Source organism: Bison bison, unplaced genomic scaffold (genome assembly GCF_000754665.1).
Source record: "Bison bison bison isolate TAMUID 2011002044 unplaced genomic scaffold, Bison_UMD1.0 scf7180017864383, whole genome shotgun sequence".
NCBI lineage: Eukaryota > Metazoa > Chordata > Mammalia > Artiodactyla > Bovidae > Bison > Bison bison.
Window position 1 is genome coordinate 7,269,616 of NW_011494955.1, and position 13,880 is coordinate 7,283,495.

Sequence of the window (13,880 nt, forward strand, 5' to 3'; positions counted from 1 at the left end):
GGGGCGTGATGGGGAATGGAGAGAAAAGCTGGGGATTCCTCTGTGAGCCACAGTGTCACCAGGAGATGTGATTAGCTGAGCTGCTGGCTGTGTAATTAGTGTGTGCCCGCGTCTCAGGGGTCTGGTGTGTTAACAGCGGGTCCCTGTGGTGGGTAACGAGATCGTGCCTATGGCTGGTTGCACACGCTAATTAATTAGTGCTCCTCTGGTGTCGAGGAATGAAGAGGATCTGGGGGAGCTGATGGTGGGGGTGTCTCAAAGCCCAAGAGCCCAGCTGTTCAGAGCCCAGAGGTCACCTAAGGTTCTGCCAGAATAGGGGCATCAGGCTGCTGTGCAGGGTTTGGGTCACATACTTGGGAGCCCTGGCTGAAGAGAGGGTGTGTGGGGTACGGTGGCCTGGGCTCTCAGTGGTGGGTGTTCTGGAGTCCTGGGCTGGGCTGGTGGAGGTGGATGAAGGGGGGACAGCCCCTTCAGCTTAGAGCAGTCTCCAGGCTCGTGGCCTGTCTTAGAGCATCCTTTCTCCAGGTGGCCCAGAGAGGAAGGGAGTGGAACAGGGAGGAGACATTCGAGACCCTTCCAGCCTCATTCCTGTCCCCTCTACCCTCTCGCATCTCACTAAGCCCAGCTTCTCAATCAGCCATTTCACACTTATTACCCGCTCACAGTGTGCACAGAGCTCCAAAAGGCTCTCTCCTGTTCTCATCTTAATAACCACTGCCTTCTTTTCTCCTTGCTGCCCATGCAGACAGAGACTCAGACTCCTCAGCTCCTGGGTCTATCTTAAGAGCCCAGAAGTGTCTTCTGTAGCCTGAGATGTGGAACCTAGATACCTGGAAGAAATACCATGAAAAACCTAAAGAAACAGGGGGAGGAGAGAAGGTTGGGAGAGAGCCTCACAATTTCCCGGGACAGTATGGTCATTTATAGCAGCAAGAAAGACTAAGGTGAGAGGAGGGGAAGAACTTCCAGGGAGCAGCCAGCTCTCCTTGTTTCCCGAGGCAGAAATCCTCCGCCCGATCCAGGAAGGGGTCAGGAGGAAAATGGACCGATGGAAGGATATCCTCTCCCCTTGAGCGGTGGGATTTAGCAAGGTGTGGCGGGAATGGGGAAGGGGAGATAGAACAGAGAAAACGGGCAGAAAAGAAGATGAGGCTGCGGCTTCCGTGTGGAGGCGCGAGTCCTATTCCTGCACACGGTAATTGCTAAATTACCCGCCATCTGCTCGGCTCTCAGACATAAATTATCTGCGCGGAGAAAAGACGCAGAGGCTGCGCACTTTCCTTTTTCTCCCAATCCCAAGCTAGGAGCAGCGGGGGAGCTCTTCCCTCCAGCCCGAGTGAAGGCGAGGGTGGTGAGACCACCCGATGGGGGAACAGTCCCCCTTTTCCTTCTGCCTTCTCCTGAGGAGGAGTGGCTTTGGGGCGACCGAGGTCCCAGCGCTGCCCAGGGTCCTTTCTGACTTGGGGCGGGGCGAGCTGCGGGCTGGCCAGGCCTCGCGAGGCCACTGAGGAGGGGGCGGGGCGCGCCCTAGTGGGCGGGGCTTCCCTCAGGTGTGGCCGAATTGCCTCGGCAGGTTTTTCCCTGGTCACCTTCCACCTCCCCCACTTCCCGCCCACTGCTTTACTCGTGGGGAGAAGTCTCTTAAGCTCTCATTTACACTTGTCCTGTCTGCCAGAAGGAAGAGAGGGAGGAAGGCAGGCAGAGGGCTTGAGGAGAGAGGAAAGGAGTAGGGGAGTGCGGCCCTTGGTTTTATTCTGCTCTGAACCTTTCCCTTCACCTCTAGATTCTGAAGAGTGGCAGAGATGTGAAAGCAGATGTAGGGGCAATAACTTGAAGTGGGGCAAAAATGGTAGAATGCAGCAGGTTGCAGAGATGGAGGTAATGCGAAAGCAGAGCTCTCTGGGAGGTGGGGTGGTTTGGGGAGGTGGGCAAGAGAAGCAGGTGATCAGGCTGGGGAGGTGAATGAGGAGGAGAGGAGGGGGCCAGAGTGGGAGGTGGGCAGGATGAAAGGGTCAGAGAGCTGGAGATGGGCGAGGAGGTGGAGTGATGGAGCAGATGGAGGAGGATGGAGTGGTAGAGAGACATGGGGTAGGGTGCGGAGGTGGAAGAACCAGGATGGGACAATGCCTGATGGAAGTTCAGATATGGTTAGTGTAGTGAACTGTCTAGAAGGAGAGCCAGAGGAGGCTCAGAGTGGGGATGACAGACAGCAGTTCAGAAAGCAGGCCAGGCTCTGGAAGGAATGTAGGGAGCAAAGGCTGTGATACAGAAAGCTAGGGTGTTTGTGGGTCCTTGGAGGGTCCCAGGAAAGTGAGCGTCAGACCTTCAGAGCCGCTTCCCACTTTGAGGCTGAGGCCTGACTCTTGAGGGGCGTTGAGGAGGCTGCTTAAGAAGCTGGGGTAGGGGTGCGATCCTGTTCCCTGCCCCAGCCCCAGGCACCTGCTGGGTGCGCAAATTAGGGTGGGGGTGTATTGGGCGGCTTCCCAGTTCTGAGAGCAGAAGCTGGTGGGGTTTCTTCCGAGCGATTGTTTAGTATTCATGGGGCGACGCAATCTCTCCCACATCTGCTTAGCACAGCAAGTCCTGTCATATAACTGTCTCCCGCACTGTCTGTCCATAAAGAATGTCTCGGAATTGGTGTAATTCAGAGAAATTAATGACGACTTTCCGCGGGACTGCTCCCTGGGGGATGATTAACACTTCATCGTCCATCTGATGCGCGGGGCCCAGCGCTCCATCGCGAACATTTGGGCCGTGGCCAGCCGCATTAAAGGTTATTACGGAAAACGCGACCTGCAAACGGGCGAGAGGCATGATGGACCGGGAGGGGCGGGGACCAGGGTGGGGGCGGGGGAGTCGGATGGAGCCGGCCAAGTCCGAGATCAAGTTTCCCCAGGTTCGCGCACCTGGGGGTCTGAGGCGGAAGGAGGCTGGGTTTCTGTTTCAAGGGATGCAGGACTGGGAGAGTGTTGGGGAGACCCTCACCAGGGGGACTGGGAAAGAAAGAAGGTGACTTTCCACAGTGGACACGTTGCTGATGGAGGCTTTCCCTGTCTTAATCGTCACAGAATTATTGGGTAAATTGTATTTAACCCACCTTACAGGTGGTGAAACTGAAGCTTAGAGAGGTTGTGTACTGTGTCTTAAGTAACACAGCTTATTCAGAGGCAAAGTTAGGATTTGCATTCAGGTCCTTGCTTCCTGAACTCTTGGTCTTTCCACCACACCACTGGGGAGGTCTCACTCGTATATGTCCACCTCAATTTCAGGCACGTAGGCATGTGTGTGGCAGACAGGTGCGCAAACATGTATGTTGTATAAATGAATGAATGAGCTTTGCAGGTTCCATTTCAATGGACGAGAATCCCAGAGATTCTGGAGGCAGGAAAGGGAACACAGCATAGGAGTTCCAGTTTGGGTCAGGAAACTGGAAATAGGTTTCCTGTGGGTTTCTAAGCTTCCCCTGGGGCATTCTAAACCTCTAGAATCTAGAGGGCTGGCCTCTTCATCCTTAGCCAGAAGGAAGGAGTGGAGACACATGTATGTGTTTGGTGAGTGTAGGAATATGTGTAAGTTTGTGTGTATATGCTTGTCTGTATATGTATGAGTTCATGAGCATGTGTCTGTGTTGCGTGTGTGTGAGAATGTGATGTGTGGATGTGTGTGTATTTTGAGGGTGTCTGTGTGTATGTATGTGTGCCTCGGTGTGTGTGTATCTTCATCTATGCAGGTGAATAGGTGTATAATGCGTGTCGTGTCCCGGGGGAGCCTCGCAGCCGAAGATATCTTTCGATTGCTGAAATCTCTAACAGGTTCCAGGATGTGGTATGTGGTGGGGCTGAGGTGAGAGGCCAGGGGAGGAAGGCTGTTTCTGCTAGGGATGCGGGGGGTTGGGTAGCCTGAACAGTGGGTGCCTGTGCCCTACCAGGCATGGGGGTGGTGGTGTCAGGGTCCCGGGTCTGAGGCTGGGTGGAGACCCGGGCCCTGAGGTCTTCATTCCAGGCTTGAATTGGAAGTGCTCAGAGGCCCTGCTCTGACCCAGGAGGGCAGTGAGGAGGTGGGGCCCAGACAGGGGCCTGGGCAGTGGAGGGGTCAGGCCTATTCTCTGCACATCTTCGCCCACCAGATTTTAGGAGTGTCTTCTACCCAGGCTGCAAGTCCTAGCTCTAGGCTCCACCCATTCTGCCTTAGGGTGGTAGAGTCCCCGAAAGTCTTCATGTGAAGGTCTCTGGCTCTGGGGGTGGTGGTGATCCATAACCACAGTGAGAACACTTCTCTCTAGTTAGCACTACTCAGGCAGGTCCAAAACAAATGTCCTTGTCTCTTGGAGACATCCAAGCTGAGGCTTTCAGACCTCTTGTGCTGGGAAGTTCTTCCTGGGTCTAACCTTATTTCCTCTTGCTATACCATGTGCCCAGTAAGCCCAGGCTGAGTTTGTGAAATTGGAACCTAGCACCCCCTGGCATGGAAGTAGCTTCTTCTGGATAGGGGAGTGGGTTTGAAGTTTAGGGACACTCAGAGAATGGGGGACTGAAGCCTGGAGGATCATAGATGGGTCAGATCATTCTTAGAGAGGAAGGCAATGATCACAGGACAATATCAGAGACAGGAGTTTGGAAACCATAGGTTCCAGCTCACTTACTTTACAGACAGCAGCTGGAGCCTCAGAGGTGGGGAACCCTGAACTCTGCTTCTCTTCTCTTGGTTTTATGGAGTTGGGGAGAGAGGGAGGAATACTTCAGCTAATGGGAGGCTGTCCCCCTTCTTCTTGCTGAAGCCTTCAGCGACTCCTTCCCAGTCTTCCCAGCTGGGCTTCGAGGCCCCTCACCCGCCAACACCTGTTCCTTCAGTTTCCCATCCCCTCGCAGGTCCCCACCATCTGCTCTCTTAGATGCATCCGGGGGCAGCCCTCATGTCATTCGGTCCTCCCTGCCTTCTCCTAGCCTCATGGTCTATGCCCAGTCTAAACCATTTCCTCTCCTCCTCTTCTGGCAGACTAGCCTCTCAACCCTTTGCAATATCACCTCATACTCACCTCCTCTGGGAAGTCTTCCTTGATTAATCCTCCTGTTTCTGGATCCCAAATGTTCTTCTAAACCACTGCCAGGGTAGCTGCAAGTCTCTCCTGGTTCTTCTGTCTGCTCTTTCCAGCTGTGTACCTTGTCCCTGCTCCCACTTCCGAATGGAAGGTGCCTCAATGGCAGGACTGATTTCTCTTCCCTCCCAGGACCCCTCTCCATGCACCAGAAAGGTCAGGACTGCAGTGGAGAATTGACTGAACCTTGTCCCCTTTCTGTGCTCTGGGGATGGGAGAGCTAATGCTGTCCAACTGGATCTCCTCCTGAGGAGGGAGGTGGCAATACAGACCCTTCCTGGTCTTTATTCTGGGTTAGGCCTCACCCCTCATTCCTGTCCTTCCTGTTCTTGGTTGCCTCTGGCCCAGTTAACAGGCCCCTCTACACTACTGTCCTGGGGCCCTTGGGATGCTGGGCCTGGTGTGGGGAGTGGCAGGAAGCTCCACCATGATGCCACCCTGCCTAGGGAGAAGGGGGTGGGGTGAGTGGAGATCTGGGTGGAGGAGAGGGTCCTGGCGCTGGTGAGGCACCAGCTCTAGTTCTAGACCAGTCGATGTGTCGGCTGCCACCTTGTGGCAGGCACTGAGAACTGCAGAGATGGAGTCCTGGTGCCAAGAATGGGACCTCCTTGGCAAGAGAGCTGGGAAGGCCGGTAGGGGTGTGCACTGTGAGGGTAGCAGGCCTCAGAATTCCTAATTGACATTGGTGGTTTCTTCAGGGAGCTTTGGATTCTTAATTGGCAGGGGAGTTGAAATCTGGGAGGAAAGTGGCAAGGTCACTTCTAGATGGAGAGAGATAATGGAAACTCTGTCATCAAGTCTCAAACCTACTATTCAAATTCTGCCTCCCCGAAAGAGCCTTTAAAGAGAAATAGCCTGAAACTAAAGCTGGAGGATTTCAGGTCTGACCTTCAGAAGAACTTCCCAATAAATCCCAATGTGTATTTAGATGTCACTGCTTCTGATAGTTGCATAGTCTTTCCAAGCCCACCATACCCAGGAGATTGCCCATCTTCTCTGGATTCCCTGATTTCATCATGCTCAGTTCATTGGGCCTATTCAAAAAAGCCTAGATTTCTTAGCCTTTGCTACCCTGGCCTGTGTTGTGGCCATAACCAAGAGGTTAATCTGGAAAGACCCTTCTGTGGTCTAACTCCAGTCCTTTCTATAGCACTGGAAATGGAGAGAACCACCACACAGCTAGTAGGGCTGCAGAGGGGAAGGTGGCCAGAGAAAGGAACCTGTGAGGAAGGTTCTGAGGGAGGGCAACTCTGCCTCGGATTCTCCATCCTCCACTCCCCTGTCCTGCTGGACCCTTGGTGATGGGACAAAGTGGTCCACAGGAGAACTCTCTCTGCTTGGGCCTCAGGATTCACAGGTGCTGGGGAAAGGCAAACCCCTGAGTTTCAATCATGGCCCTTATTGTCATCCGTAGAGTGGGTATTGTGGGGAGGAAAGTTGGGGGAAGGTTTTGTCTCCACCGGCCTGAGTCCTTAGGTTTCACTTAGGGTCCCTCTGGAGCCTTTTTCTTTCCCTGCACCTAAATCCCAGTTCCTCAGAAGCCCTCACAATGGTCCCTTCTCCTGCAGCCCCTAGTGCAGCTCCCTTCTGTGGTGGGCTGCTGCTGCTAAGTTGCTTCAGTTGTGTCTGACGTTGTGCGACCCCATAGATGGCAGCCCACCAGGCTCTGCCATTCCTGGGACTCTCCAGGCAAGAACACTGGAGTGGGTTGCCATTTCCTTCTCCAATGCATGAAAGTGAAAAGTGAAAGTGAAGTTGCTCAGTCCTGTCCAACTCTTCGTGACCCCAGGGACTGCAGCCTACCAGGCTCTTCCATCCATGGGATTTTCCAGGCAAGAGTACTGGAGTGGGTAGCCATTGCCTTCTCCCTCTGTGGTGGGCTGAGAGGCATGAAATTCTTCCCACCATCTTCCCTCTGCTCCTGCTGGCACTGTTTGGAGATCCTGGCCAGGAGCCCTGGCTCTGCAGGCTCCGGGTGGGGGGCTGTGCCCCGGCGCCCTCCCTCTGAGGTGCCATTCCTCCCCTGCCTCATTTGCTGCTGCTGACCTTACTGAGTTAAATTAAAAAGCAATGTTCTGTGTGCGGCTCCAGCCCCGTGGAGCTTGACTCTGGGAAGACGAAGACAATTACCGGCCCCTCCATCTCCCTCTCGTCTGGCTGCCTTATAATTTTTTCCCCTGCTGCCTGGTATGCAACATTTATGTTTTTAATAACACCAGAATGGTTTTGACCTTGGGAATTCATAGCAGAATGGGTACCGTGAGAGGCCCCAACGTGATTGGCGTTTGTCTCAGTCCTTTGTGGGGAGGAGGCTCTGGCTAGTGCCTCCCCAATTCTGCGGAAGGTGGGGGCTGCCTCCAAGAGTCTAGGGGGACATCTCAAAAGCCAGAGTGGACAAGGAGGCACGTGGGGAGCGGGGAAGACAAGGGAAGGGTTTTGTCTTTTCAGATCTCCCCTGGAGGATGAAAGTTGGAATAAGGTGTTTGAGAGGTTGGGGAGTTTTTCTCCTCTTGTTTTATAAGGAATGAGTCCTGGATAGGGAATGACATGGAATGCACATGTGGGGGCTCTGTGGAAGTGGTAGGGGTGTGGTACCCCCGTATGCACATACTCAGCCCATGACTTTGGAGTTTGCATGAGTTCCCACCCCTCCCCGACAGGCCCCATCCCTCCTCACTGCCTCTCACCTTCATCAGCTCTTTACCTCCAAGGAGAGTGGAAGGAGTGAGGACCGGCCAGAAGGCAGGGGTCATACTCTAGGTAGTACTCCAGCTGAGTGTAAAGGGAGGGGGACAGAGACCTCTCCTGACTCGAGACTAGGTTCTCTTCCTTGTCTCTCCCACCTTTCCTTCTGTCCCTTCTCTGTGCTCACCTTCCTAGGTGACTCAGCTCTTGAGGCTGAAGGAGAGCCAGTGGCAAGAAAGATCTGGAAGAGGAGGAGGCTAGTCAGCAGAGGGGTGGGAGAGGCAAGCGGGCAGTGAAAGGCTTGGGACAGAGGATCACTGGGAGAGACCTGGAGGGTCCCCTCTCCTCCACCCGAACAGGGCTGTGGTAGGGAGGACCGAGGTTAGAACGGAGAAAGTGCTTCTCTGACTCAACTTTAAGGAGACTCTGCAAATATAATGAAAATTGCAAATTATAAATGAAGAGAAGTTTCTCTTGTACTTCAGAAGTAGGGAGAGAGGGGTGGAGGAGTGTGTATGCCTAAGGACGAGAAGGTACATCTCTGTGCCCTTTGGTTAACAGCCCCATACGCACCAGTTACGTATGTAAACAGGGGGAACAGTGTAGCTTTGCCATCGATTTTGTGTGTGTGTGTAGCCAAGCCACTTGACTTTCAGGATCTTGGTTCCCTGACCAGGGATCAAACCCAGGCCCACGGCAGTGGAAGTACCAAGTCCCAACCACTGGACCTTCAGAGAATTTCTGACACTGATTTGTAAGCTGGTTTTCCATTGGGATCTGTAGAGTATGCTTTTCTCTCAGAAATGGCAACCAGCACAATGGGATAGAGCCCTGGATTGAGAATTAAGAAAACCTGGGTTCTAGTCTGGCTTCAGTTGTCAGATGCTGCTGCTGCTGCTAAGTCGCTTCAGTCATGTCCAACTCTGTGTGACCCCATAGACGGCAGCTCACCAGGCTTCCCCATCCCTGGGATTCTCCAGGCAAGAACGCTGGAGTGGGTTGCCATTTCCTCCTCCAATGCATGAAAGTGAAAAGTGAAAGTGAAGTCGCTCAGTCTGTCCGACTCTTAGCGACCCCATGGACTGTAGCCTACCAGGCTCCTCCGCCCATGGGATTTTCCAGGCAAGAGTACTGGAGTGGGTCGCCATTGCCTTCTCAGAGTTGTCAGCTGAAACCCTATGAAACATCACTTCTTTGCGTTTTGGAGTCATTCGCTGTACAATCGTGATGGAAAAGCCACAGGCCCCTTCTGTGCCAGTGGACCCAGTGCTGGGGGATCAGAAAATGGAAGGGGGCCAGGGTGGGTGATAGCCTTTCAGGGGCCTGAGAGCCAGAGAAGAGATGCTGGTGGAGAGAGAGGCAAGAGGGGTTTCCTGAATTTGGAAATTCAAGGGTTCTTTCTGGAGCAAGACTCCCCCCCAGCCTGTTCAGTCTAGCCCCATCTCAGAACCCAGGGCCGGGGTCTGGCTCGGCAGGGAGCGCCGTTCTCTGCCGCCCTCCTGTGGCCGCCGAACTCTTTGCAGGTCTCCGCTGAGACGGTTCCTCTTAAATACGCAGAGCCGCGTCCTTCGCCCCCTGGTGGAAATTGACTATATTACAAGAAGCGATTTGGGGTTGTCCAAGAACTGCCCCCTACCCCCTCACCATCTCCCTAGTTTCTTGAGGCCCTCAGGACTTCCTTAAAGCTGGGAAGGTCTTCCTGAGATTTGACCTTCCGTACCATTGCCTGATATTTTAAGTTTTGTTTTTGGGGGTGTGCGGTGGAGACAAGGGGTTGAGGGTAAGATTTTGATCAGAGAGGACAATTTCTTTTTCTTTGGGTTTCATCTACAACTCAGTTTCCTAGGATCGTCAGTTTTCAAAGAACGACATCGGAGTCTAGTGATATTCTTGGAGAAAATGGGTTTGGAGTGGACCAGGCATTATGCGTCTGGGCTTCGGCGAATTTGCACCTGAGCTCGGTCGTCAGCAGGGAGATGGATTGGCAGGAGCCAGGAGGCAGGAGGCAGGGATGATGGAGGGAGATGGCATATTTGACAGATGCTGACAGGGCTCGTTATTTGCTAGCTCTGGAATCCTCTCCCACCCACCAGGCTGCCCTTGGCCCTCCCCCTTCTAGTACTCAGTGCTCGTTAGTGACTGACTGTCTTTGGGGAGAAACCCAGTGGGCCAGGTTGCACTGGGGTGGATGAGGGAGGGAGAGGAGGCGGGAGGAACACCATGTAGATGCTGGGGTGGAGTGGTTGGAATAACTGGGATTTGGAGCTGAGGTCCGATAATCACTGGGGTACTTGGAAGGCTTTGCAGGGGGAATTGTCCAGAGAGCAGATATTGAGTTGCGGGGGGCGGGGGGGGGTGAGTGGGCAGAGAGAATGAGGAGGCATAATTAAAGGAACTGAGCTCCACAGATGTTGGTGCTAATTTTGGGAGAACTGGTGAAATATGTCAGTAATTTTATCGGGAGCTTCCTAGGCACCAGGAAGGGTTACAGGTCCTATGAAGGGGTGGAGGTGAAAGAGGGGCACGCATCTGTGTCTCCTCCCCGGACTTGTTGCTTCGCGTGTGCCTGTCGGAAGGGCGCAAGGAGCTGCGAGGCCATTCTCGATCCGAGACGATGCTGAGGCCAAGTCCCAGGGCGCGTTTCTGTTCTTCGCGCTCCTGACACCTGCCCCCCTCGGACAAAGCACTTCCAGGAGGCCTCCCACCTCTCCTCATTCCTTTTCTCTTAAAATACCCAAGACATGTGGATACTTGAGTGAGAGAGGGGGCCCTCAGGTGCCCGCCCAGAATTTCCAGTGGCTCCCAGTGGACGAACTGGGGCGAGGGAGGGATGAGCCACACGACCCTGAGCGGGCAGGGAGGGGCCGGCGTTTGGAGCCGCGGAGAAGGTTGGGCGGGGAGGAGAATGCTGCAGTCGGCGCCCGCGCTGCATCCTAATCAGCGCTGCGGAGGCTGCGCCGCGCGGCCGTCAATCTTCCACACAAAGGGCCGCCCGCCCCCGCCCCTTCGAAGCCCTCCGCGCCAGCCCACCCATGACTGCCGGGCAGTGCTGAGAGGCCGAGAAGAGAGAGACAGACACACTGACGCGGACAGAAAGGCCCAGTAAATTCAAGCCAAGATCGACGCTGTGGGACCAAAAGGGCCGAGTGGGTCACGGCCCCCTGGAGATGAAAAGACACCGAGACACAGAGGGGACTGAGACAGGCACTGGCGGAGAGGAAACGGAGAGACGGGGGAGAGACAGAGTCAGAGATAGAAGAGAGCGAAGAGAGAGGCGCATGCGGAGAGCAGAGAGAAAGATGGGAGACAGACACAAAAACACAAGACACCCAGAAGGTAGAGATAGCCGACACAGACAGGGACTCAGAGATAGGAAGTGGACCCAAGGCCAGGGGAAAACCGAAAGTCAGGGACCCAGAGCCAAAGACAGATCCACCTGCGACTGGAGGGAAGATCACAGAGAAAATGATGAGAAAGGGAGAGAGAGTAATAGAGGGAAGGGAAGAGAGGAGATGGAAGCCAGAGCATGATGGAGACCCTGAGGCTAGACTCTGCTGGTGTCTCGCCCCCTGGGACTCGGTTACGAGGAGAGGCTGTGTGTGTGTGTGTGTGTGTGTGTGTAGGAACACAGCAATTCAGAGCTCTGTTCAAAATGCCAGAATCATCTGGTGCTGAACTAGACTTCTACACGTCCTCCCTCTCCAAGTGACTGCTTGAGCAGTTGAGGTGCAGCATGGGGGCGAGAGCAGAGCAAAGATGGAAGTTAAAGATTGAGACAGAAAATGGAAGGAGAGCCTCAACAGAAATCGGGGAGAGAAACTGATATTGAAAAAAGCAGTAGGGAAATTGACAGACGACAGAGAAAGACAGAGGTGAAGAAAGAAATATGACTGAGGCGTGCTTAGATGAAAGACATGGAGAGGGAGGCAGCCTTTAACTGCAGGAGGGAGAGGGGCATGGAGAGAGACTTGGCTGTTGAGAAGAAGGCAGACTAAGGGGACAGGGGAGTAGCAGGCAGGCACCTGTCTCTTCAGAGAGCTTGGGCTGGGATAAAACAACCTTTCGGGTGAGTTGGGGGGGAAGTCAACGAGTGGATTTTTAGGATGACCTTGTCTTTTTATTAATACAAAGAACCTTATTAATCCAATGCATGCCATCTTCTTCAAAGTAGCATCTTCAGCTGCTGCTGCTGCTGCAGTTGCCTGGTCCTTTCTGACATTCCTCTTTGGGGAATCACCTTTAAAGCATGCAGTACAGCTCTGAGCTGTACTGCAAAATTTTATTCTTTAGGATGAATCTAATTTTTCAAAAGAGCCAAGTTTTCTCCAAGACTGGAGGATGAGGTAGTGCCCAGATGGGAAGCAGTATTTCCAGTTAAGAACAAGGTGAATGTGGGAAGGCCCAGTGGAGGGTGTGTCCTCCCAAGTGGCACTGAAAGGTCATTCTGAAGGAGATACTTGCAAGATATGACAGAAGGAGACTTTCCTGATGGCTTCTTGAGGACTAGTTTCATTTTTCTGTTTGTTAAAACCAGGTAATAGGACTCTCAGGAACATCCCAGCCTGGCACTGAAGCCTGGCACACTCAGCTTGACATTGGCCTGAAATATTTGGTCAAGTGGCCCTGCCCTTGGGGAGCTTACAGTCTCTCTCCCTGACAACGTACTATCAAAGTAACCTGGTGACACTCACCACTGCACAGATCAACAAGTGCAACTGACCAGGGAAGATTCAGAGTCAGTTCATCAGGGAAGGCTGCCTGGAGGAGGAGAATTATATGTGGGCTGTGGAAGGAGAAACTCAACGAGGCATGGAATGGAGTAGGAAAACAGAAGAACACATCTCTGATGATTCTGGAGCAGGAGCAAACCATAATCCAGGCAGGAAATAGCTTTGCTGGCCTGGAATAAAAAGTTGGTTTGGGGAACCAGGATGAAAGGGAATGGAGACGGGCAGATTTTGAAGGTGGGGCTGGGTGATCTGAATTTTCTATGAGAGGAATTGGGGCCCACTGAATGGTACACAGATGTGTCAGGCAGTGACAGTTCACGCACAACTGCCTGAAGATGTGTGTACCCAAGTTTGCATGTCTTGTGTGTGTGTGTGTATGTGCGCGCGTGGCAGGGGAACATGTTCATACAGGTGGTCTTTTAATCTGCATGTGTGATTGGCAAGTTGCTCTGTCTGCGAGTGTTTGTTCATTTGTGTGTTTCCATGTGGTCAAGTGTGAATGGCATTTCGGTTGCTTTTTTTGTGTTTTATTTGACTACCTGCAGTGGAGGGCTGAGTGTGTGTGTGTGTCTGCAGGAGGAAAGGGGCCGGCAGGGAGCCCTGGTTGCCCAAGCTTCACCGTCTGTCTCTCTCCCTCCACTGGCTCCATCTGCCTTCGCTGAGGTCGTGACAAGGAGGCAAACAGCAAAATGGCAAAATGCTGCGCCCAGAGCCACCAGAAACATTGCAAGCCAAGAGCAGGCTCCCTCTGTGGGACAGAAACCGGCATGAACAGCTAGAAGGACGGACAGACAGGCAGACAGACACAGAGTCCTGTGCGCACAAGGCCCCTCCCCGGTCGCGCTTCCGGGAGCAGGTGCGCTCACAGACACACGCAGGCCTGCCACGCACAGGACACACACACTCACTCATGACCTCCCTCTCCCCACTCCTCGTCCAAACCCTGCCTTCCATCCCCTCCAAACGCCTGCTTGCCGGAGTTTGGGGCGACGGGGCTGGGGGCGCTCACTCGGACCTCGGAGTCAATCATCGGATGTCTAATTGCTTCTTTGGCCGTGGAGGGGTGTGGGTGTGTGCAGCGAGTGTGTTTGGTGCGTGTGTGTGTTTGTGCGCGTCCCCCTCCCCTTCACTCCTTCCCCAGTCCCGCCACCTCCTACCCCCCTTCCGGCCCGCGGCAGTTTCCGAAATCGCCCGGCGGCCGAGAATTCATTAGCGGGGGGCGGATGTAAACGCAGAGCGGTGGAACGTTTTAATTAGGCCTGAACAATAAACAAGCTAAACGAGGCGCGCAGGGCTCCCTGGCGGGCCCTCAGCCTCCTCCGCGCGGCGCGGACTCATTACGGCTGCAGCCAATTTCATGCCCGCGCGGA